Raw genomic sequence first — 23921 nt, forward strand, 5'->3', positions numbered from 1 at the left:
CAGAGAACAGGAGAAAGAGTCATTCATTTCAGTGGCTTCCTGTGTGATCTAGATTTCAAAATTTTTATGATATTAACCTTATTGGGTTATCTATATATCTACCAAAGTTGAGCCCAGTTTGACAACGTTTACTATTTTTCAAAAATCCAAGTTTTAGATTGCTCAAAACTGCCGAATATGGTAGACTGTAGTAAACCAGTCATATCTCCTACAATACTTGGAGTTTTTGACTCTACTTTTTTTTTATATGAAACTAGACTCGAAGACCTTTCTTTGGGTATGAGTCTCGAGTCCAGGAGGTGTCGGATTCAGAACAGGTTAGATTTTGAAGTTGAGTCAGTGTAAAAACAAAGCATGTTTTGATAATGTTTGATTGTGTTTTTTTTTCTTATGGGCCTTAGGTGCTTGTGTTGTCTATGTGTTTGAATGAGATTAGACGAGCCTTATATGAGAGACAAATCGAGACTTGGAACCATGATTTTCTTGAAACCTATCCTTGAACTTAAGGATTTGAGATGAGTGGAGAGTTTATATAGAGTTGAGTAAGGAGATAGAATATGAGATAGAGCATAAGTTTCCTTTCATGTCTCTAATAATCATAAGTTTTTGATGTCGAGTCTAGAATAGTATCTCTAGACTTCTAAGAATGTCAGTAACCCTCAGCTCGCAGTCACACTGCCGCAACAAGGGTACAATAATAGTTTCAAAAATATACATATATGTATTTCAGATGTTATGAAAGTTTTTCAAGAAAATGTGCGCCTTATGTTTACGATGCTATGTGAATGCTTTTGTCGTGTTTGGGACTACCCGAACCCATAACGACTCAATGAATGTATTTCGTGTTTGGGACAACCCGAGCCCTTAACGAATCAATGTATGTATGTATGTATGGTCCAGTTAGATTCCTTGAATCTTTCCGGCATAAGCAAAGTTTTCATGAAAGGGACATTAAATGTCCATATATGTTAAGGTTTCAAAAGAAACAGAAGTATGTATGTATGAAAGAATGAGAAAGCTTTATGTTGTCGTTTTAGGCTAGCTGCCTATACGATTAGAATGATGGGTCCTCTTACAAACCGTTTGAGTACCACCCAAGAATGCTTTGAGAATGTTAATCGTGATAGCACCGCTTGATCGATTTAAGTAAAGACTGGTAAGATAGAAATGTTTAACATAGAGATGTTACAACATAGAGGCAATGCCTTAAGACTAAGGATTCATTTGAACTATTTCAATAGCGGTGAGATTAAATTTTTACATAAGAACTTATGTTGCTTGTGATTATGATGTTAGTCGTGATAGCTTGGCTAGAACAACATAGAATGGACTTTCATGGTATCAATAACTTATGATGAAATACTTATTAGTAAGTGTTTTAAGTTAGAAGTTGACTTAGAGCTTTATAAGAGATAAGAAGTTGACATGATTGGGGGCGAAGCTCCCATTTGACTGAGTGATTCATCGTGCTGGGTCTGGTCAGCCCATATAACTAAGATCTCGGTGATTGTCAATTAGGATTTTGATCCTGAGTAGGGCGTCATCCCAATGTATAGACTCACACTATGTAGTTGTCACAATAAGATCTTATTTTACCACGATAAGCACAGTAATGACTAGAATGACTTAGTTTGCTGTCAATTCTCAAAGTACTAGAAGGTGATATTCTCACAGTTAGAAAGATACACTAAGCATCAACCTATCTTTTGACCGATAGTCGGTAGAAACAAAGCAACTTCTGGAATCCCAAGTGGAGAACCAGGGCAGATAACTAGTATGATAGGATTTTCAACAAAATGTCAGGACGTGCTCCAAATGTGGTGGACACTTATGAGAAACGCGTGAAGGAGTTCGCAAACGAATGGCGTCATGAGATATTCAATTCCCCTACCAAGCCAAAGAAATATTACGTAGGAGCAACCAACGAGCAAGACTCTCACCATCGAATCACTACTACCAAGGGAGAATGGGAAGACTCCGACACAATCTGGATATACACCACCTCAAGATGTGGTGAAGGAAAGAAAATGGAATGAAGAAAACAACAGAAAATTTGAGAATAGAAAAAGAACTTTAGTATAAGACTTAAGATCCAACCCAGCCTCAGAGCCAACAACCTCACACTAGAAGGGTGATTGTTTCGGCTAAAGTGTCAAAAGCTCCATCAATAGGAATGTTCAAAGGAAGCAAGTATTTGTTTTAAACTTCAGAGAACTTGAGCACTATGTCTCATTAGCCCCAAAGTTGAATTACTCGAATTATGACTTAGAACTCGTTGTGGTTGTGCACGTGTTGGAAATTTGGAGATACTATCTCTACGGAGTTAAGTGTGAGGTCCTTATAGCTGACAAGAATTTGAAGTGTTTTTTTTTTTAGCAAAGAGATTTCAATGTAAGACAACAGAGACGATTCGAATTAGTGAAGAATTATGATGGTACTATCAATTGGAAATTAAGATAAGATGTTTCACCACTAAATATAAAGTACTGATTGGTGATTGCCTTATTCGGTTTAGTAATTGTTCACCATCCGGAGACAATATCAAGCTGTGTAGTTGCATCAATAGTTAAGTGTGAATTTCAAGAAAGGATTATGAAAGCACGAAATGAAAATGGATATTGGTGAGAAAATGTGTCTCGCCTCAAGAATAAGAAAAACGAAAGGATTCACGAAAGTCAGGAATAGTGCACTAATGGTTAGTGGAGGATTGTGGATGTATACACTGAATATTACGTCTCGCAGTTAAGAAAGTATGTGATTAAAAAAGATGAGATAGTCCAAGCTCAGGGCTTAAGTTATGAAGAGAAATCAGTTTAGTGACTAGATTGCAAGGTTCAAGTGTTACGAGGCAATAATGTTGTTCTCGTCATATAGTGGAACCATCACAGGATGGAAAAGGCTACAAAAGAGATGAATGAAACGAATGACTAGTATCACAAGCTAGAATACCAGGTATGCAAATTTCGGGACGAAATTTATTTTAAGGGGGGTAGTATGTAATGCCCCGCTCTTTTAAATACATATTAGATTAAATATGTGCATTAGTTATAAAAATTTTTTTAATTATTTATTGTGATTATTTTGTTCAGATAATATTATTTCAGCAAAAGTCTGTATAAGAGATACAGAGCTGCGATTTAATATTCAGTCATGAATCAAACCAATAATTAAATTTTGGTTTAGCTACACATTTGAAACTTTGCATTACCAGTTGATTGAATCACTAGCATTAGAAATTTTACATTTATAACCGATTTCATAAATCGTGTTATTTAAATCAAATTGCTGGAATTATAATTTGAGATCATATGCATAATAATTTTATTATTTCGCGTTATATGTGTTAAGGTATTAAGTCGTGAATTAATTCCGACTTTCACGTATTAAATCTCAAGATTGAGGATTTAATTTATATAAATACGACGAGTATTTAATCAACGAGAATTGGAGAATTATTACAGAAACAAGTACGAACTATGAGAAATTAGATCACGATAAATAGTCGAATCACTACACTAATACACCAAACCAAAGAAAAAAATTCATCTGCAATCTAGAGAGAGAAAGTAGCAGGTGAAGGGTTGGGAGAGAAGGTGAATAGTGAAGTACTGTTCAAGTGAATAGTGACAGTCGCGAATAGTGAAATTCGTGAATAGTGAAAATTAGATAGTAATTTTCACGGGGTATAACGGGTTGTGAGTTGAGTGTTGTGAGTGTTGTAAACACTGTGCATTTTTCTCCCTTTAAATATATCTGCAGCAGCTCCGGAGACGTAGGCATAATTGGCCGAACTCCGTTATCAAATTTGTGTCTTTATTTTTCCGCATTTATTTCGCTCTCGCATATCTGGTTAGAGGGAAATCGCATATACTTTCCCAACATCCATGCAATCCAAAAAGCCAAGATATGAGGAAAAGAAGATCACGAAAGAAACAAAATTTTCAAAGATTGCATGCTCAACCTTCCCCTCCAATTCAAGATTTCTGACTTCAAAGATTTGCAGATTTCTAGCAAATCTTATTTTTTTTCAAAAGTGTAGATTTGCAGCTGACTTTCCTTCCAACTCCCCTCCAAACTGAACTACACGACAGCAAATCTATTCTTGCTGTTGGTCAAATGGGCTAGCACATAGGCTACTATTCACAGCTCTTGCCATTTCCATGCATTTACGGCAAATAATCTCATTGTCAAAAGTTGATGCATTGTTTTCAACTAATAATCTCATTGTCAAAAGTTGATGCATTGTTTTCAACTATTACTGCCATTGTCTTCAACTATTACGGCTAAGTTTGCCTATAAATTGAGCTTGCAGCAACATTTCGTTATTCACCACCTCTCCCACAATTTCACTCACCCCATTCTCGCAAGAAGTAGAAGGTTCACTCTTTATCTCATCAGCCAAAGTCCTCCTTCATCCCACACAACACTCTCTCGCCAAGAAAAAAAACTCAGATTCCATATTTTAGATTCAAGAACCAAGCTTCATACTTTTAAGCTCAAGTGAGCTCCCTTCACTGGACCGTTTATTCGCCGACCGGTCACTAGGCTCTGAACCGAGAACGTGTACTCGTTCCTCCATCTTCAGGCTACCAAACCCAACAATCGAAAGGCCGAAACCTTCTCTATATTTTCCCGACCAAAGGCCACAATATCCTTCGGAGGCCAACGTCGAATTCCCGACTTAGCCACCGGCCAACTTACGGCTTTCGTTTCTCACTATCCTTACGACGAAAAAGGATCGAGAAACCACCGTTGTGTAGCCTGATCTACCTCGCACGAGGAAGACTAAGTCGTAGACCTTCGCGGCTAAACACCATAGCGGAACGACGACCAGAAAAACCCCCGGCGAACAACTTCCATTAGTGCTCACTTGGACAAGGGTAAGTTGACGCCCTTATTTCAATGCATTCCCGTTTCTATTATATTATGGGAAATTTCTGGGGTATAGATGGGAGTGTGGTGAATATTTTTACAAAGTTTCATGTTATTTGAACTTCGTTTACTACCCTTTTAAAATTTGAGAAGTCTACTGTCAGTATCTGCTGAAACTGTCGTGAGGCAGATGATTAGGTTAATTATTTCAGTAACCATATGTTGATATTTAACTCTCAAATTTTTATTGTATGAAGATATATGTGTTAGATATCTGCATATAAAAGTTGAGGTTATTCCGGTAACGTTTGCTATTTTTTCAAAAATCTGGACTTTCAGTTGGCAGAAACTGCCGAATCTGGTAGGCGATGGGAAAATCGCTATATCTCTTAAACTACTTGGAGTTTTTCAACACACTTTTTTTTCAATTAAACTAGACTCAAGGAGGTTTCTATTGATATAAAATTCGACTCCATACGAGTTCGGAGTAAAAGCAGTTTATTAGTTGAAGTTGAATCTATACAGTTTTGTTGAGATGGAAATGATTCAAAAAAATTCCTATTAAGAATTTTAAAGTTTTATTGTTGATAAAATATCACTTTTAGTTTATAAATGAGCTATTGATGTGTGTGTATATATATATATACATATATATATATATATATATTGGTGATTGACATTATTAAATGGGGAAAAGGAAAACGTTTTATGTTTATAGAATTATTCTTTATTTATAATAGATAAATAAATGAATAATATAAAATGGAATTTCCTACATCCTCAAAGGTACATGAAGTATTTTGATAAAGGAAGAACGATTGTATATGAGTTAGATATAGTCGTTTAAGGAAATATGGGTAGTTAGAGAAATGAGTGAATAGTGATTCACTGCATTTGTTGTTATCTTTTCTATTATTCACTCGAACACATGTTTTCGTGTTATTAAAGGTTCAAATAAACAAAAGCGTCTGAGTAACCTATCGCGCTAAGGAAAGAGAATCATTGTCTTAAGTAGCAAAACACTGCAATCAGGTGGGCATTACTTTTACTATACGTATATAGAGATCCCCTGCGTGTCGTAGGCCTCTTATACGAATGAATGCATGAGATGATCTAATTGTTAATTTCAGTTTCATATATATATCAAATGAGTTTAAATGTTACATTCAAGCAAGTTATTTCATGACAAAATCTTTGAGTTAAAGTTATTTCAAGTATTGTCTTGCCATAAAATGTTTAAATTTTAGTATGATATCTATCTGCTTTGGCTTTGCCAATGATGCAATCGAATTCGGGTCCTGAGCAGTTGATAGCTATCCTGCCAGGACTAGTGTACACCAGTGACCGTGAGTCATCTAGCGGGTTGGCCGGTCAAGTGACCGTGAGAGGTGGCCACCTCTCCGGCACACAGTTTCAGATATGATAGATTACAAGAGAACTTAGTCTGCAGACGAACTTTAAGAATCACAAATGAACTTAGTAAGCTTGGGCCTTTTAGCGAAAAACTCCCTTGCTGTACTGTTTATGATGGCATGACAATTTACAATTTTGAAGCATGTATTTTTATACCTAGGCATACGTGCCCACTGAGTGCTTTTGTACTCAGCCCTGCATATGTTTTCTAAATGTGCAGGTTGAGCTGATGTGATGATGGTGCTGCAATGAGCGGAGTCTCCAGGGTTGTTAATAAATAGTTAACCTGTCTAGAATATGTCTTCATACATATGTCTAGCTACTTTCCGCTGCAAGATGTTGTTGATGTTATAGTATGTTATGTCATACTTTGAGTCTTAAGAGAATGGTTTCATATGATGTATAACTTGATTAATGATATTAATTAAGTTTTATGCTGTCTTTCATAGACTATTTTCAATTGAGTATTCATGAATAAAAATGACGAGTTTTATTAAGATGAGTAAGTGTTACGGCTATAAATGACGCCCCTTTTCTTCCCCTTCTTCTTTAACCCCATCCCTAGTCGTAGATCACTCGGCTTAACTATCCTTAGTTAGGGCGGGCTGTGACACTTTTATTCTTCAATTCGAGCTTGAGCTCCAAGAACTATCCAAAACCCTTGCTAACTTTGCTAATCTTCAGCTCTGGGATTAATAGATCGCGGAAAGAACGTTTGAGGATGAACAAATAGCGGTGAATCCCCAAATAAAACCTAATTGCAGAGACATGTTCAATTTTAATACAGAAACGAAACGTCGTTTTAATTAAATAAAAACGATCTCATTCAAGTTGCTAGACGACATAGCCACGCTGACTTTCAGGACTTAATTGATCGGAAAATATATCGTCGGAAATTTTTTTTGAATGATTTTTCAATTCATGTATTGTCATGCATAATTTAAAGGTCATAAGAAAAAATTAAAATCTGTGAAAGTATATGAATTTTTTTTGCAATTAATCCTATTTTATATTTTAAAGGTATTTTTATTTTAGCTCACCCATATATATATATATATATATATATATATATATATATTTAAATTTGTTATACCCAAAGAAAAGAAAAACACACTCACACACTCTAGCCTTCTAGGTGACCCGAACCCCCGACTTATTGATTGGAGGAGAAACGTCTTACCAACAGACTATGCTTCATCGTCAGCCCACCCATATATATATATATATATATATATATATATATATATATTCTATGCGTACGTATAACAATATTGGCTAGAAGCGTCAAGGTCCACAAAAGAAGAAGATAACTTAATTTTGAAATTTTATAGTCCACAAAAGAAGAAGATAACTTTTGAATTTTGATAGTTGAGACTTGAAATGCTAGCGACTGAGTCAGTTCTCTTTGTCAGTCTTCCAAAAATTTGTGGCCGCTCAAGGGCAACGACAAGCGGTATGTTTCTATTGGGAAGAAAAGAAAAAAAAGTTCGATATGTACGAACTTTAAGTTTTAGGATTTATTTTCAGAACTGAAAGCTGATTTTTATTTCTTATTTGTAAATTTATGGTTTGAGATTAGAAATAAAAGCTACTTTTCCCTATTATTAATATTAATAAAGATTACTAAATCTTATTTTCATAACTATATGTCTTACATTAACAACGCCTCAAGATGTGAGTTGATATTAAATTCGATACTCAAACAAGCATTATCTTGATTATTCAATTTAGGTATGGACAGCAATTTTTTTTAAAAAAAGGGTCGGTAAGAGAAGGAATTCCAAGACATCGATCGATCCAATAGCCTAGGTCGAGTCCAAGGATCGGATTATCCGTATTTCTTGTACTTTCTACACAAATTCTCTTCAATTTTAATTTATTGTACTTTAATTTAATTGAATAGCCCAATAATTATAGTTAAAATAAAATAAAAACAAAAATATGTACAACTAAAAAAAAATCCAAATTTGTTAAATGTGATTAATTATGTATTGATTTAGTGTTTCTTAAAATAAACTAGCATTTGCACTCGTGCAACGCATGAAAATTATTATTTTATTTTGCTATATATATATATATATATATATATATGTATATATAAAGTTGACATATTTTTATATCCCGTTACATTTTTAAGTAAAGAAGAATTCATCATAATAAAAATTGATATTGTGAAAAAGGAAAAAAAAAGAAAATAATATAAGTTAAAATAAAAAAATAAAAACAAAATACATATTAAAAAGAATTAAAAATTAGATTTATTCAAAAAAAAAAGAGGAGAGAGGACTAGAGATTTTTTTTTAACTTTTAATCTTTAAATAAATATATTTTTTTACATTTTAAATTCAATACTTACATAACATATAATATCAAATTAAAATACTTCTCGTGATCTTTAATTTGATATGCATATCAAATATTTCATAATTAGTAGAATTTTCCAATTTTAGAAAATAAATAAATAGAAAAACAAGAAGTTAAAGTAAAAGAAAAAATATAACTTATATAGCTTTTGAATATAAACCTTCAGTTTTATCATAATCACAAATTTTCCGATCAATTTTGAAATTGATTTCCAATTGAAAGTTGTCTTAATTGAGTATAGATTAGAATATACAATAATTACCCTAATATCCTATTAATAATTTTTTTATAATACTTTCGTCCATGAAAGAACTTCCTACTTTTCTTTTTTGGGACGTCCACAAAAAAAACTTCCTACCTGTAATCCTTATTTTGATGTGTTAAATAGGAGTGTAAATGTAAAAATAGTCTTCATTTTCAAATTTTGTAACATATTGTCCCAATTTTCAAATTTCATAACATATGATCATCTTTTTGAAAAATATTAAAAGTCACGGCCCTATTTTAACAATTAGCTCTAGGGCATACGATTCCTGGTACCCACATAGATAGATATGAAATAGAGACTAACTAGTCCGTGGAGAATTTATTTGGAGAAAAAAAAAGAATAAATTCGAGTCCGAGTCTCTTAAGACTTAAGGTAAGTAAAGTATTGCAAGAATGCAAATATAGTCGAGGTTGCAAGTATCCCTTTGATGTTTCATAATTGAGAAATATAATGCAAAGTCTGGAAGATTGAGTTTACTTAGAATTATGACTTTTGTCTATTTATATTTCCAAAAACTTTCCCTATTTAATAGACTCGCGGCACGTTTTCCGGCTGTTATTTTAACATTTATGTCAACATTCGACAAAAACTGAGTGTTATAAACTAGTGGAAAGAGAAGAAAACCATAGAATACCGTAGAAACAATTATTATATGCAGGAGCATCTTATTACCAAGCCAAAAGATCTCTTATTATAAAATAGGATTTAGGGTTTACATGATCATCATTAGAGCATCCACAACGCCTACACGATAGCCCCTTACTCGTGTAAGTGTGCTATCGTGTAAGCGTTGCAGGAGCAGCTTACACGAGGGCTACACGTTCTATCGTGTAGCCCTTTAAACGGTGGATGAGAAGCGCGTGTTTTACACGCGCTTCTATAAAAAAAAATTGAAAATTCAAATTTTGAATTAAAGTGGCAGCTTTGACTCCTCGGTTTCCGTGCAAAAATTTAACTGTTTTAATTTTTTTTTCTTCTCTTTATAAATCCATCTTCCTTCTTCCTCTTCCTCACTTTCACTCCACAATTCTCCTTCTTCTTTCAATTTCTTTCCTTCTTCTTCCTCCTTCAAGCGCTTTCATCTTCTTTTTTCCGACAATGGCGGAATCCGACCACGATTCTTCGTCTGATTCATCCGACGGTGTAGCTCATGCGATCATGGAGGAGATAGAGTTGCAGAAACAACTGCTTGCTCACATCTATGCCCAGCCGGCGCCGGAGGCGGGACGTGTGAAACGTCACCGATCTTACGTCCACCGTGATAGAGAGGAAGCTCATCTACGTCTTATGCAAGACTATTTCAACGACAATCTGACGTACGGACCTACATTTTTCCGGCGGCGTTTTCGAATGCAGAAAGAGCTGTTCTTGTGCTTCGTGGAGGCTGTTCAAGGTGAAGATACTTTCTTCCAGATGACCACTGATGCAATAGGTCGGGACTCTCTTTCCCCGTTGCAGAAATGCACGTCAGCTATCCGCCAGTTAGCCACCGGCGTCAATGCGGATACTTTTGACGAGTATCTCAGAGTCGCCGACTCCAACGGGCGTGTATGCCTCAAGAAGTTCTGCAAGACGGTCATTCGGGCTTTCGGAGCCCATTATCTGCGCCGTCCAACGCCGAAGGACATCACACGCCTTACCCAGATGCACGAGGCGCGACACGGATTTCCCGGGATGCTCGGGACTCTTGATTGTATGCATTGAGGGTGGAAGAATTGCCCAAAGGCGTGGCACGGCGCCTACACACGCGGGGATCAGGGAGAGCCCACCTTGATATTGGAGGCCGTTGCATCCCACGATCTGTGGATTTGGCATGCCTTTTTCGGTGTGGCTGGTTCGAACAACGACATCAACGTTCTCAACCAGTCGCCTCTCTTCGTCGACGTGTTGGATGGAACTGCCTCGCCTGTGCTCTTTCAGGCGAACCATCGCTACTACCAGATGGGCTACTACTTGTGCGACGGCATATATCCGGAGTGGCGTTGTTTCGTCAAGAGTCCACCGATGGCGACAAATCAGAAGGAGGCGAGGTTCAAGAAGATGCTGGAATCGGCACGAAAGGATGTCGAACGTGCCTTTGGAGTCCTTCAAGCACGGTGGGGAATCATTCGCAGCCCCGCGCGGAATTGGTACTTGGAGCACCTCCGAGACATCATGCTGTGTTGCATCATTCTCCACAACATGATTGTGGAGCACTAAGGTGAAGGAGCAACCAACTGGAGAGATGACGACGCGGGACATGGGGCGTCTAGCAGTGAATCGACGGAGAGTGGTCGAGCCACCCCAGTTTCATTCGAGGAATATGTCCAAAGAGATGCCCTTCTCCGAGATAGGCAGTTGCACGCCGCGCTCCCATATGATTTGATGGAGCATGTTTGGGCACGTTTCGGACTTCTAGGGCCGGAATAGTTATTTGTAGGATTTGGTTTTATTTTATTAAATTTTATGTAATTTTTAGGATTTCAAAATTAATGCAATTTAAATTTGAAGTAAATTGTGTAATTTAAATTTATGAAATTAAACTTAAATGAAAAATGAAAAAATCAAAACTAATGCTATCATGTAACCCCACTGCAGCATCTTTACACCATATGGTCACCCATCATAAAGTAGGCTATCATGTAAGCTATCATGTAACCACATTGCGGATGCTCTTATACATGATATATGTATATAAATATCTACAACACTGAGTTGAGGTTGATATATATACAGATATTTTTGGTTTGATTGTTCATCAATATGAAAAATAAAGATTCGCGAAATATATGAGATCTTAAGTAATAGTAACAATCAAAATATTGAAACTCGATTTTATACTGTATGAGATTTACTTTTTACTCGATATATATATACTGTCACCTATAATAGTATAGAATTTATAGATTATTAATTTCAAAATTAGTATTATGACTTTTTTGAGTTGCACTTATATATGGAAAAACTAGCATTTTTTAATGTAAATGTACAATTATACCTTTAATATTGTTACACACTTTTTTGCAAAAATACATAAAAGTGGTAATTGCCAAAAAGTGTGTAATAGTATAAAATACACTGTTACACATTTTTTCAAAAATCGTGTAACAATCGCAAAAATCGTGTAATAGTGTATGTTACAATGTTACAAATTTTTTCACAAAAGTGTGTAATAACGTAAAAGTGTGTGATTGCGAAAAAGTGCGTAACAGTGTATTTTACACTGTTACACATTTTTTCCTGTTACACACTTTTTCGCTTCTAAAAAGTGTGTAATAGTAGTGTATTTTACACTGTTACACACTAAAAGATTATTTTAGTTAAAAATGCTATTATTTCCATATTTTTATCTGTATAACTAAAATTTCCTATAACTAAAAAGTTTTGGCTATATTGCCTCAAAAATTATTACTCCCTCCGTCCCAATATTGTTGGCCACATTTCCTTTTTGATTTGTCCCACTATTGTTGGTCACTTTCTAAAAATGACAAAGTTTACTTTAATAAAGTCAACAATTACTCACTAATTAAGTCAACAATTGTTGGACACTTTTTAAAAAGGCCAAAATTACTCACTAATTTTGGTGGGCCACACTCAATTAAAACATAACACTCAATTTCTTAATTTCCGTGCCGAAAAAAATGTGGCCAATAATAGCGGGACGGAGGGAGTACTATTTTTGACTTTTGAGCAGTCATTCCGCAGGGATGAGATACAATGTCCCACAATCTTATGTGTGCCACTGTGTCTCATGCTTATATCTATTATTTTAAAAAAATAAAATTTATTATAATACTATGAATTATATTTAATTTTTATTTCAAAATTAAATTTTTTTAAAAAGCATATACAATGACTTTGAATTTATCAACCTATTATTAGCTAATAAAAGTAAAATTAAAGGATAAAAAATAATTATATACCCTAGATTGATGGAATAAACCCTAGTTAATAATCACAAAATTAAACTAAAGCATAAAAAGTTGAAATTGAAGAAAATATATATAAAAAACTAAACAAAATTGAAAATGGGACACAAAGTGTGGTGCACTGAATCTTATTCCCATTCCGCAAAGCCGCCTCACGTAGACAAGTACAAGAAGCTTGTTTGAAGCTCTAAATTTTTCTTCCAAATAAGGGATACTTTTATACATTTTTTTTAGTAAAATCAGTATGAAAAATAAAGATTCATAAATAACTATGAAAGCCAATTGTATACATTATAGGTGCGTTATTTTATTGCAAATTTACCATGAGAAAATAAAAAGATAAAAGATGTTGGTAATTAAATTTTATCACACACCCACCATCTTTAATCTAATATGTTTTTTAAGGTGGAACACATGAAAAAGATTTTATCATGAATTAAAGTGAAAATGAGGACAAAATGATTGCCAATTTATCGCTTCATATTGTGCGAAAAAAATTATCCACATTATAAAACATGTAAAAGAATGAAAAAATGGTGAATATATATGTATTTTCACCATTTTATATGAACCTACGTGTATAAATTAAAGACTTGTTTCATTATATCCATATTATCTTTTCTTTTTGAGGTAGTCTACACGTGTAGTTATTATATGCATATTATATCATTTTAACCTGATCAAAATTAATCATATATGCATATTACATCATTTTTGTTTATGCATATATATTATCGCTATAATAAGTACGTGATGTAGACTACCTGAAAAAAAAAAAAGTACGTCTAGAATATTAATTTTGAAAATATCAATAGAATTCTGACTTTGATTTTGATAATATTATTTTAACTTTTAATTTATTTTGACAATATCAATAGAATTAGTTCTGACTTTACGACTTTTGAGCAGTCAATCCACAACCAAGCCGCCGTACGTACGTGTGAAGGAGTACAAGAAACTTGTTTGGATTTTTTTCTTCCAAATCAGAAAATACTGATTTTATTTATAGACATAATTTTATTTAATATATCTTTTTATTTTAAAGCAATATTTTTTTAATAATTATAGGAGTACTTTTTTTATCCCTATATTAACCTTATCTATCTATATCTCTATATAAAAGTGGAACCAATATGCCTATACTATTTTCCCGCCCAAAGTGTAGCATTAATTTTAACCTTTATTTACACAATTCAATATTAATTTCAACATTTATTTACATAATTAATGCTGATTTTTATTTATACTAGCAAGTTCTATTTCTCATCTATTAAATTACGACTATAATTTGTTCTCATTTTCAATATAAATGCTCAATTGAATTAGCATTTATATTTATCTTAAAATATTGGATTTCATAAGAAATAATACTACAAAAGTATAATGATATTTTTTTGGTAAAAAATAATCTCTCATATAATACACTAATAACATTAGGTTCTTAAACCACATTAATTTATTCTAAACTTAATAATTATCGTCAAAATATATAAAAAAAATTGTTTTTGTGTAAAATGATTGTATGGATAGGAAGTTAGATGAAAATATGTTCAGTGAGACATACATAAAATTATTATTTTTTAATTATTTATATAGGTTAAAAGATTAAAAAATATAAAAAAATCAATTTCACCCTAAAATTGAAAACGATGACATGGAAAAAAATAGTTAAGATGTAGTATTTTTTTAGGTAATATGCATTTTCTTCATGAAATTAGATGATAATTGTTAAATTGTTTAGATTTTGAAACAAAATAATCAGCAACACTAATTTGTCGTTTATAAAAATAAGTAAACAATTAATCAGAACACAAAAACTTAGGTGCTATTGGGTGCACTGTAGAATCGGGTTATACCCGCACTCAGACTTTAACCTGCATCTTGATTCAAATCATGTAAATGACACTATTCAGTTATACAAATGTCACTGCCTATAATTAACACTACAAGAATTCAGCTCATAGACAACATAATATAGACAACAAGCTTCTAAACCAGTTGTCTATGATAATTATAGACAACGCTTTTGGAAAAAACGTTGTCTATTTAGGGCGGCCATAGACAACGGGTCTGAAACTCGTTGTCTATGATAACTATAGACAACGGTTTTGGAAAAACCGTTGTCTATTTAGGGCGGTCATAGACAACGGTTCTGAAACCGTTGTCTATTATAACTATAGACAACGATTTTGAAAAACCGTTGTCTATTTAGGGCGGTCATAGACAACGGGTTTGAAAACCGTTGTATATTATAACTATAGACAACGATTTTGAAAAAATGTTGTCTATTTAGGGCGGTCATAGACAACGGTTTTTCAAAAAATATTAATTTTTTTTTACTATTTTTTTCTTTAATTTTTTTTAAGAACATCATCAAATTTAATTCATAAAAAAATACTTAATACTACATCTTAAATTTAAGTTAATGAAAAAATATTTAATATGGTATAAAAATCATAAAAAATAAATAAATTATGAAAAAACAAAATTAAAAATATTTTATTTTTTTTCTCTTCATTAACATTTTATACCCATATTAAACATTTAAACCCAACACAAACCCAACTCCAACCCTATTCCCCTTATCTCTCCTGCGCCCCCTCCCATCTCACTATCTCTCTCTCACAATTTCATCCCTCTCTCTCAGCCCTAGGTCCCGCCGCCACAGCCACTTTGCGCCATCGTCGGAGCCCGGCAGCTCCATCGCGGCGTGGGTGCCGCCGCTCTTCTCACACCCAACGCACACACCCAGATCCGCACTCAAATCAGCGGCGTGGGTGCCGCTGCTCGTCCTTCCCGGCAAAGCAACGGCGATAAGCCGCTGACACGCCAGGCTCTCCCTTCTCTCTCTCGGCGGCATAACCGCCTCATCTCCTTTACCCCTCTGACTTAGATCGGCGACGGTGAGAGCCTCCGCCGTCTGAGCCCTAGCCCCAATCACGGCTCCCACAGAATCCTCCGGCCGCCGCCACCGCTCGTTCTCCCCTTCAAATCTTCAACCGACAGCAGCAGAGTCGCGGCCGCCGCCGTCCGTCTGCCTTGGTACAGCCTCATCGGCGATGCTGTCACTCAAGGTAAGCTTCAATCTACGATTCCACTCTTCCGAGTTGCGAGTATGTTAACTCAGTTCTCGGTCTTTTTGTTTGCGTAGGGAAAGAGAGCAGCACAGATCTGGTGGCCTTGGGGTGGTTGAAGTGGAGGAAGCCGCGCGGAGAGGTGGAGGTGCCGAGGTACTGCGATAAGGCGCCGGAGACTACTATTATAAAAGGGTGTTAAAGCTCATATTTTCCTTTCAAACTCAGACGAAAATCTGCATCCTAATCATTCTTCTCCTGATTTTCTTCTGCTGGTAGCTTTTGGTGTTATATTCTTGGCGATTCATCTTCTTTATAGCTTTGAGAAATCGCTTGTGTAGTTTGCCTGCTAGATGTTCGACAGAATGCTTGATAGAGTGTTCTCTTTTCTTCAATCCTTTTTTCTTATTTTCTGCTGCATTTTTTTTAATACCAAGCTTACAAAGCTGTTCTTGTTAATGCAGCGGCTACTAGAAGTGATCGAGTCGCGGATGGTGGAGCAATCGGAGGAGAGACCGGAATACATGAAGGTGTCCTTGGATATGTTCTCGTTGATCTCCTGCGTTAGAGGGACGTTCTTCACCATATTCTAGTTTGATGAATAATAAGTTCAAATGTTGGATGAAATTTGTGATGTTGGATTAAATTTGTTTGAATGTAATATTGGATTAATAATGTTTGAATGAAGATTCAAATGTTCGATGAAATTTGTGATGTTGGATGAAATTTGTTTGAATGTAATATTGGATTAATAATGTTTGAATGAATGTATGGATTTTTATTATTAATATATGCATTTTTAGTTTTCTATTATGAGTTTTTAGTATTGGTAAATATATATTTAAAAAAATCAGAAAATAAAAATAAATTATAAAAAAAATATTTTAAAAACCATTGTCTATATTAGAATAGACAACGGTTTTTTGAACGTTGTCTATCAGAGAATAGATAACGGGTTTCCGATCGTTGTCTATTAGAGAATAGACAACGGTCAGAAAACCGTTGTCTATGACCACCCTCCAATAGACAATACTCTCATTTACAACAGTTGATTTTCTAATAGACAACGAGTTTTGTCCGTTGTCTATTGGCGTTTTTCTTGTAGTGTAACATTATTCATTTATACAAATTACACTATAACATTTTGAAACATTATAGTGTCATTTACAATTTTATGATGTCAATGACATGAAGTGTCGTTTATATTTATGAATAGTGTCAATTATACACAATGTCATTTACAATATTATAATGTCAATTATACGCAGTGTCATTTGTATAACCGAATAGAGTCAATTACAGACACTGTCATTTGTATAATTGAATAGTTTCATTTACAAAGTTCGAATCAGGAAGCGGGTTTGTATTTGAGCGCGGGTTAGAGTTTGAACGCGAGTGCAACCGTCTAATCAGAAAGCTACATTTATATATAAAAGCAGATAATGTGTTCATTGAAAAAATTGTAAATACATTATTTTTAATGGCTATGATAAAATCAACAACAAAATATGTTTAATTTTATGGATTTCAATAATAAATTATTGTTTGCATAATTATTATTAAATTTTAAAATAAGTGTATAAAATAAATGATGTGTACATAATAGTGAAGCTTAATAAATATGATCGCAACTCATCGTTTAGTTAATTTCACTTTAAACATTTTTTAGACAATTTCACTTCAAATTATTGATATAGTATATGATTGGTGATTTCATGTCACTTACAAAGATATATTCCTAAATTTATACCACTTAAAAAAAATATTAACTCATCACAATTACATTATTTTTATATAATATATAATTTAATTAATACTAATATAAAATAAAAAATATAATAATTTTTTTAAAGAAAAAAATAAAAATTATAATATCTAAAAAAATATAATACACGTGCATCGCACGGGCAAAATACTAGTTTCTTCATTGTGTTGTCGTTCCCGCGAAAAAGTTGGTGGTCTTTATTGTTTCATTATTACTAATTTGTGTTTTATTCAATTCTTCTCAATGAAGTTGGCATGTTCACGTAACTTGCTTCACAATTACTGTCATGTTCATCATCCTATTATTCTAGGCATTATTGAGCCTAAGACTAACTTTCTTCATATTCCGACCTCATTCTGGAACTCTATCAATTTGACTCCTTTCCATCAAAATGATCGCGCCCCTCATGCTTCCAACATCTGGATTCTCATCGCCAACGGGGTTACCTGCTCGTTGATTATGTCCACGGAGCAGATGGTTATTTTTGACATCTTGTTTTCTAGCTATTCTTTCAGAGTGGCTATTGTTCACGGAAGTTGTAATTATATCACTCGCAGGATTCTTTGGGATGATATTTCTTCTTGTATGGTCCCTCAAATGGTGATTCTTGGGGACTTTAATGCTGTGCTTGGAGCTCATGAGCGGCGTGGACGCAGGTTTCCCAGCCGTGCTTCCTGTAGAGATTTTCAAGCTTTCATCGATCGCCATACTCTCATTCAAGCTCCCACCTCTGGGCCTTTTTTTACTTGGACGGACAGGCGTAAATTTCCTATGACTACTGAGTCTGTCCTGGACCGCACTCTTTTCTCAGAGGATTTTGCTACGCAATGGCATTCTACTGAGAGCCGGGTGTTGCCTCGTCTTGGCTCTGACCATGCTCCTATTTTGTTTAAATGTTCCACTCCTCCTAATACCTATGGCGCCCGTCCTTTTCGTTTCCTGAACATGTGGAGTTCTCACTCTGATTTTATTCCAATGGTTCAGCGTTCTTGGGCTCCTGTTGTTGACACGAACTGCCCCATGGTGCGTATGATGCACAAGTTGAAACGTTTGAGGAAAGAGCTCAAAATGTGGAATAAATCCACTTTTGGGAACTTCAACACTTCGCTTGAGGAACTCTATAATAAGCTCTCTTCTCTTCAGGCACATATCGATAATGTTGGCTATTCTGAGACGTTCTTTGATCAAGAAGTTGAGCTTGAAGCCTCTATCTCGGTCATGCTCTCTCGGCAAGAGAACCTACTTCGCCAGAAAAGTAGAATTCGATGGCTCCAGGATGGCGATCGAAATACAAAGTTTTATCATAACATGTTGAGAATGAAGCGCGCTAGCCATACTATCAAGCATCTTGAGATTAACGACGTCCTGGTTGAAGATCATAACACTTTGGCGTCTCATGTGGAAAACTTTTATAAATCTCTTTTTGCGGCGGATATCAATCCTGGGGCCGATCTTTCGTGGATTGCTAATTATATCCCCAGTAGCCTCACTTTGGAACATAAATCGGCTTTGGTTACTTGTCCGACTGCGACGGAGATCAAAGCGGTGGTCTTTGCTATGGACAAAGATAGCGCTCCCGGCCCGGATGGCTTTGGAGGTACTTTCTATCGTTCCACTTGGGAAATTATTGAGCATGATTTCACTTCCGCCATCAGAAGATTCTTCACTCATCATTATCTCCCTTCGGGTCTCAATTCCAATACTCTGAGCCTTCTTCCCAAGAAAGTTAATGCCAAGGTTATCTCTGACTATCGGCCCATCGTTCTTGGCAATTTCTTTTTCAAAGTTATTTCCAAGATTCTGGCGATCCGACTGAATGCTGCTGCTGCCACCATCGTCTCCAACAACCAATTTGGCTTTATTTTGGGACGTTCTATTCATGAGTGCATCACTCTTGCCTCAGAAGGGGCGAACTGCATGGAGAGATCTTTACACGGCAAAAACATGGCTCTTAAAGTCGACATTCATAAGGCCTTTGATACGCTTAGATGGGATTTTCTTCTGTTCGTGCTTCAACAGTTTGGCTTCCCCAATATTTTCTGCTCTTGGATCAAAACTATTCTCAGCTCGGCTCGCATCTCTATTCGGTTCAATGGTGCTCTCTATGGCTATTTCGAATGCGGTCGGGGAGTAAGACAAGGAGATCCTTTGTCTCCCATTCTTTTTGCCTTGGCGGAAGATGTTCTTAGCCGTATTTTTCTGGATGCTGGTAATCGGGGTTTAATTGCCGGCATGCGTTTCTCGAGATCTTTGAGTTTCCCTTCTCATCTGCTTTACGCTGACGATGTGCTCCTGTTCTGTCAGGCCTCCAAGCGTAATTGCATTATGATTGACTCGATTATTCAGCTCTATGCCACGGTCTCTGGTCAATATTGTAACAAGAATAAGTCTACTCTTTACTTCGGGAAAGGGGTGTTGCCCGGGCGACGTTCTACGCTCCAACGGATTTTGGACTTCAACATTGGCTCCATGCCTTTCACATACTTGGGAGTGCCTATTTTCTCGGGTCGACCTTCTTGCGCTAAACTTCGACCTATCTTTGATCGGATTCTTGCAGCTAAACTTCGACCTATCTTTGATCGGATTTTCGGCTAGGTTGGTATATTCTGAACATGAACAGCTTCGGCTATCGGCTGCTTCGTCAGAAATATCTCACTCAGACCATGGATTGGGCTTCCCAATGGGCGAGTTCGTCGATTTGGACTGGTGTTAGAAGGACGATTCGGGAGATTGTTTCGGATACCTTCTGCACGATTGGCAATGGAGATACGATTTATTTTTGGAGAGATAATTGGCTCGGGTATCGGCTGATCGACAAACTTCATATTCCGGAGTTCATGACACCCTATTTCTCTCAGAAGATTTCAGACTTCTTCTTTAATAATAAGTGGCACCTCACTTATAGTTTTATACAGTCTTTCCCGCGCATTGCTCTCGACATCATATCTACCCCCATTCCTGGATTGACGGACGACAGATCCTGGATTCACTCGGGTTTCGAGAACATTACTGCTGCTTCGGCCTTTGCTCACATACGACCTCAGTTCCCTAAGGTCGACTGGGGTTCCTGGATTTGGGCCCCTTTTATCCCTGCTCGACGATCTCTCTTTGTCTGGCGCACTATTGTTGGCAAGCTCCCTACCTTTGATATGAATCGCCTCCTTGGTTTTCAGGGGCCTAACCGCTACCCTTTATGCTCGGCAGCAGAAGAGACGATGGATCACGTTCTGTTGAACTGCTCCTTCTCGGCTTCTATTTGGGCGGATGTCTTTCGTTGGTTTTTGATTGAGCAAACTTTACCGTTGGACGTGGGCAGCATGATTCGCTTCTCTATCCACCAGAATAACAGCAAACAAGTTGGCAATTTGTGGAAAGTTGGGGTGGTCTCTCTCCTCTGGAGTCTCTGGTCTCACCGCAACAACGTCATACACAACAATTTAGCACCTTCGCGCCACCTCATTCTCAAGCAGGTCCGGGTTTTTCTTTGTGAAGCTGCCAACAATTTCGTCCTTGGCACTATGGCCAACTCGGTTACTGATCTACTCATTCTTAAGAATCTTTCCATCGCTGGACAACCCAGGAAGCCTTTCTCCTTTATTTACGTTGCTTGGCACCTTCCCCCGCCGTCTTGGATTAAAGTTAATACTGATGGCTCGGTCCGTGAAGGGAGGATTCATGCGGGGGGCGTCTTTAGGAATGCCTTCAACGACGTTCTTGGTTGTTATCATTTTTCAGGCAGCCATGGGGTTGCGTTCGAAGCAGAGCTTTTAGCTATTATTATTGCGATTGAATCTGCACATCGCGCCAAATGGGAGAGAGTTTGGTTTGAGTCGGATTCTTCTTACGTGGTTCAGCTTCTTCAGTCGCTATCTGAGACGGTTCCTTGGAGATTCAAGCCTCGGTGGCAGCTTGCTCTCTCCAAACTCCATTCTTTCACGTGGCGCATTTCTCACATTTTTCGTGAGGGCAACAGATCGGCGGATTTTTTAGCTTCTCAAGCTTCGGAGGAGGGTTTTTGGCCTCATGCCATTGCTGGTTTAAATGATTTTGTCAAGGAGGATGTTTCTATTCCCTATTTTTCTCGTTTCGCTTGATTTTTTGGTTTTTTTTTCTCTTCGTTCTGGATCGGTTGTGAGCCGGGAGGCCTAAGGGTAATGGTTCGGCCGGAATCCTTGAGACCTCCTAACTCAGCTCTGTCAACCTTGGTCCTTGACGAGTACTCTTTTTCCTCAGCTATTATGAGGTTTTAACGAGGCTCGGCCCTTAGTCTGCAGCTTTGTGCTTTCAAGGGTTTTTGGTTCTCCATTGTTGTTTCTTTTCTTTTTAATAAAATCTTATTTCAGCAGAAGTTGGCATCATTCAACTTTATTTATTTTTTATTGTGGAGTGTTGGCCCAATTCTCATTAATTCCCTTAAGTCCAAACCTTAAGCCCAAAATCCCTAACCCTCATATACCCCGAGTCCACTCTGCCTTACCCTAATTCCCTCTCTCTCATCCTCCGCTGCTCTCATCTCTCTCACCCTCACCCTTCCACCTTCGTCTTCCCCGCTCCAACACCCTTCCACCGCCCATCTCCTCGTTCTCCACCCCCACTATTATTGGCTGCCCTCTTTTGTCTTCCCACAAACCATTTACTCCACCCCTATTTATCCCCGCTGCATATCTTCCCATTGGAGCAAGTTTCACACACTATTTGACTCAGAAGGCTCTGCTATTCCTTCTTGAAGTGTCGCCGGATTCCTGTTCGTGGTTTCCTGATTGGTGACTGTGGGTGTGAACTTCGCTCCGATAGATTGCTTGTATCGTCGGATTCCTGACTATCGGATTCCTATTTGGTGATACACTGTGGGTTTGGTGGCTACGCAAAGTGTGATTTGAGTGCCGATCAGTTCTACCTATTCCCTGAGCCGTGATCATTGAGCTGCCGGAAGAGCTACTGCCTTGTGTGGGAAAAATCTGAGCCAAAGTGTCCCGATGACACGTTTTTCCCACCTCGATTTTTTCTGTTCTTCTTCTTGTGTTTCCTTTTCTTTTCCCTTTTACTTGCCCTTTCTTTGATTTTTGCAAGTTCAGGTGTAAGAAGAAGGAAGAGGAAGAAGCACACATTCAAGAGATTTGTTGTTGCTTGAGCAACGTGTGAAGGCAGCAGGACGATCAGGAACCAAACGGTGAACCTTCGACTAGCCAAAGATACCCAACATTGATAAAGTTGGCATCATTCAATTCAGGCTTCGATTTTGACATAAAAATCCTTCCCCCAAAATTCTCTTTATCCACTCTATCTCTCTCAGACTTATATATCTTTCTCCAGAATTTCGGTCAACAGAATTTATCCATGCATGGCTGCACATGGCAAGCGGGCCGCCGCCTATTTTCTATCTCAACGTTCTTCTATTTAATTTTGAACATTATGAAATTAATTTCGGTTTTATTAATTTTTTTTTTTTATGGATCATTATTAAAAAATAATCTAAATTTTGAGTCCGTGTTCACTTTTTAGTTTGAATTTATAAAAACTATAAAAATAATTTGAACTTTGACCCATTAAATTAAAATATTGACTAACTGAGAGTGGTGTGTCTCATGAAAAGTTAATTTGACAAACTAAAAAAAAAGAAAAAGTTTATATTAATTTTTTTATTCACGTCAGCCGAAAGATGCTACCATTTTAAGAAGATTTCAATACTTAATTAATGAAAATTTTGATTTAGACTATAAACTAAATACCATGTCAAAATTCAGGTTATGTTATAAATTTTACAAATTTAGGTTAAAAAGTTAAAATGAGACAAAAAAAAAGACTATTTTTCATCATTATCCATCAAAGAGAAGGGCTCCACTTAAGCGAGGCCGCTTACATATTGTTGAGCTTGCTTAATCGGTCATTCACAACTCCTCCCTGCGCCCACATTTGACCCTATTAAAAGCATTTATTTTTATTTTTTTTTGAGGAAACTATTAAAAGCATTTATATTTCTCTTAATTAGGTGGGTTCTCTAAGATAGACATATATAGTGATGGATAATGATGAAAAATTGTCACAATTTTTTTTGGTATTTTTGAGAATCATAGCACACCATCTTCGTACTTCCCGAACATATCGCAATCAAAAAATGGATGGTTGCTTGTTTTGAGAGTTGATCGAATACATAATTTACCTTTGAAATTCTGTGGTTACTCTCACATACGTATATATATTAAAAATTAAATGACAACAAAAGTTTACAAAAACAAAAAAGAAGTAAATTAATTGTC

At 36.2% G+C, this 23921-nt stretch overlaps 1 long non-coding RNA gene across 2 annotated transcripts; it reads left to right on the forward strand.

Moving 5' to 3' along the window:
- The first annotated feature begins 15222 nt into the window (after positions 1 to 15222).
- LOC130985378 (uncharacterized) lies at positions 15223 to 16707 on the forward strand. 2 transcript variants are annotated; one of them, XR_009088953.1, is made up of 3 exons: positions 15375 to 15899; positions 15977 to 16174; positions 16364 to 16707. It is a non-coding gene; the product is annotated as an uncharacterized LOC130985378 (long non-coding RNA). The 2 variants fall into 2 exon arrangements; XR_009088952.1 differs by having other exon boundaries at positions 15223 to 15899; positions 15977 to 16707.
- Positions 16708 to 23921: the final 7214 nt, after the last annotated feature.

Source organism: Salvia miltiorrhiza, chromosome 5 (genome assembly GCF_028751815.1).
Source record: "Salvia miltiorrhiza cultivar Shanhuang (shh) chromosome 5, IMPLAD_Smil_shh, whole genome shotgun sequence".
Classification (NCBI taxonomy): Eukaryota; Viridiplantae; Streptophyta; class Magnoliopsida; order Lamiales; family Lamiaceae; genus Salvia; species Salvia miltiorrhiza.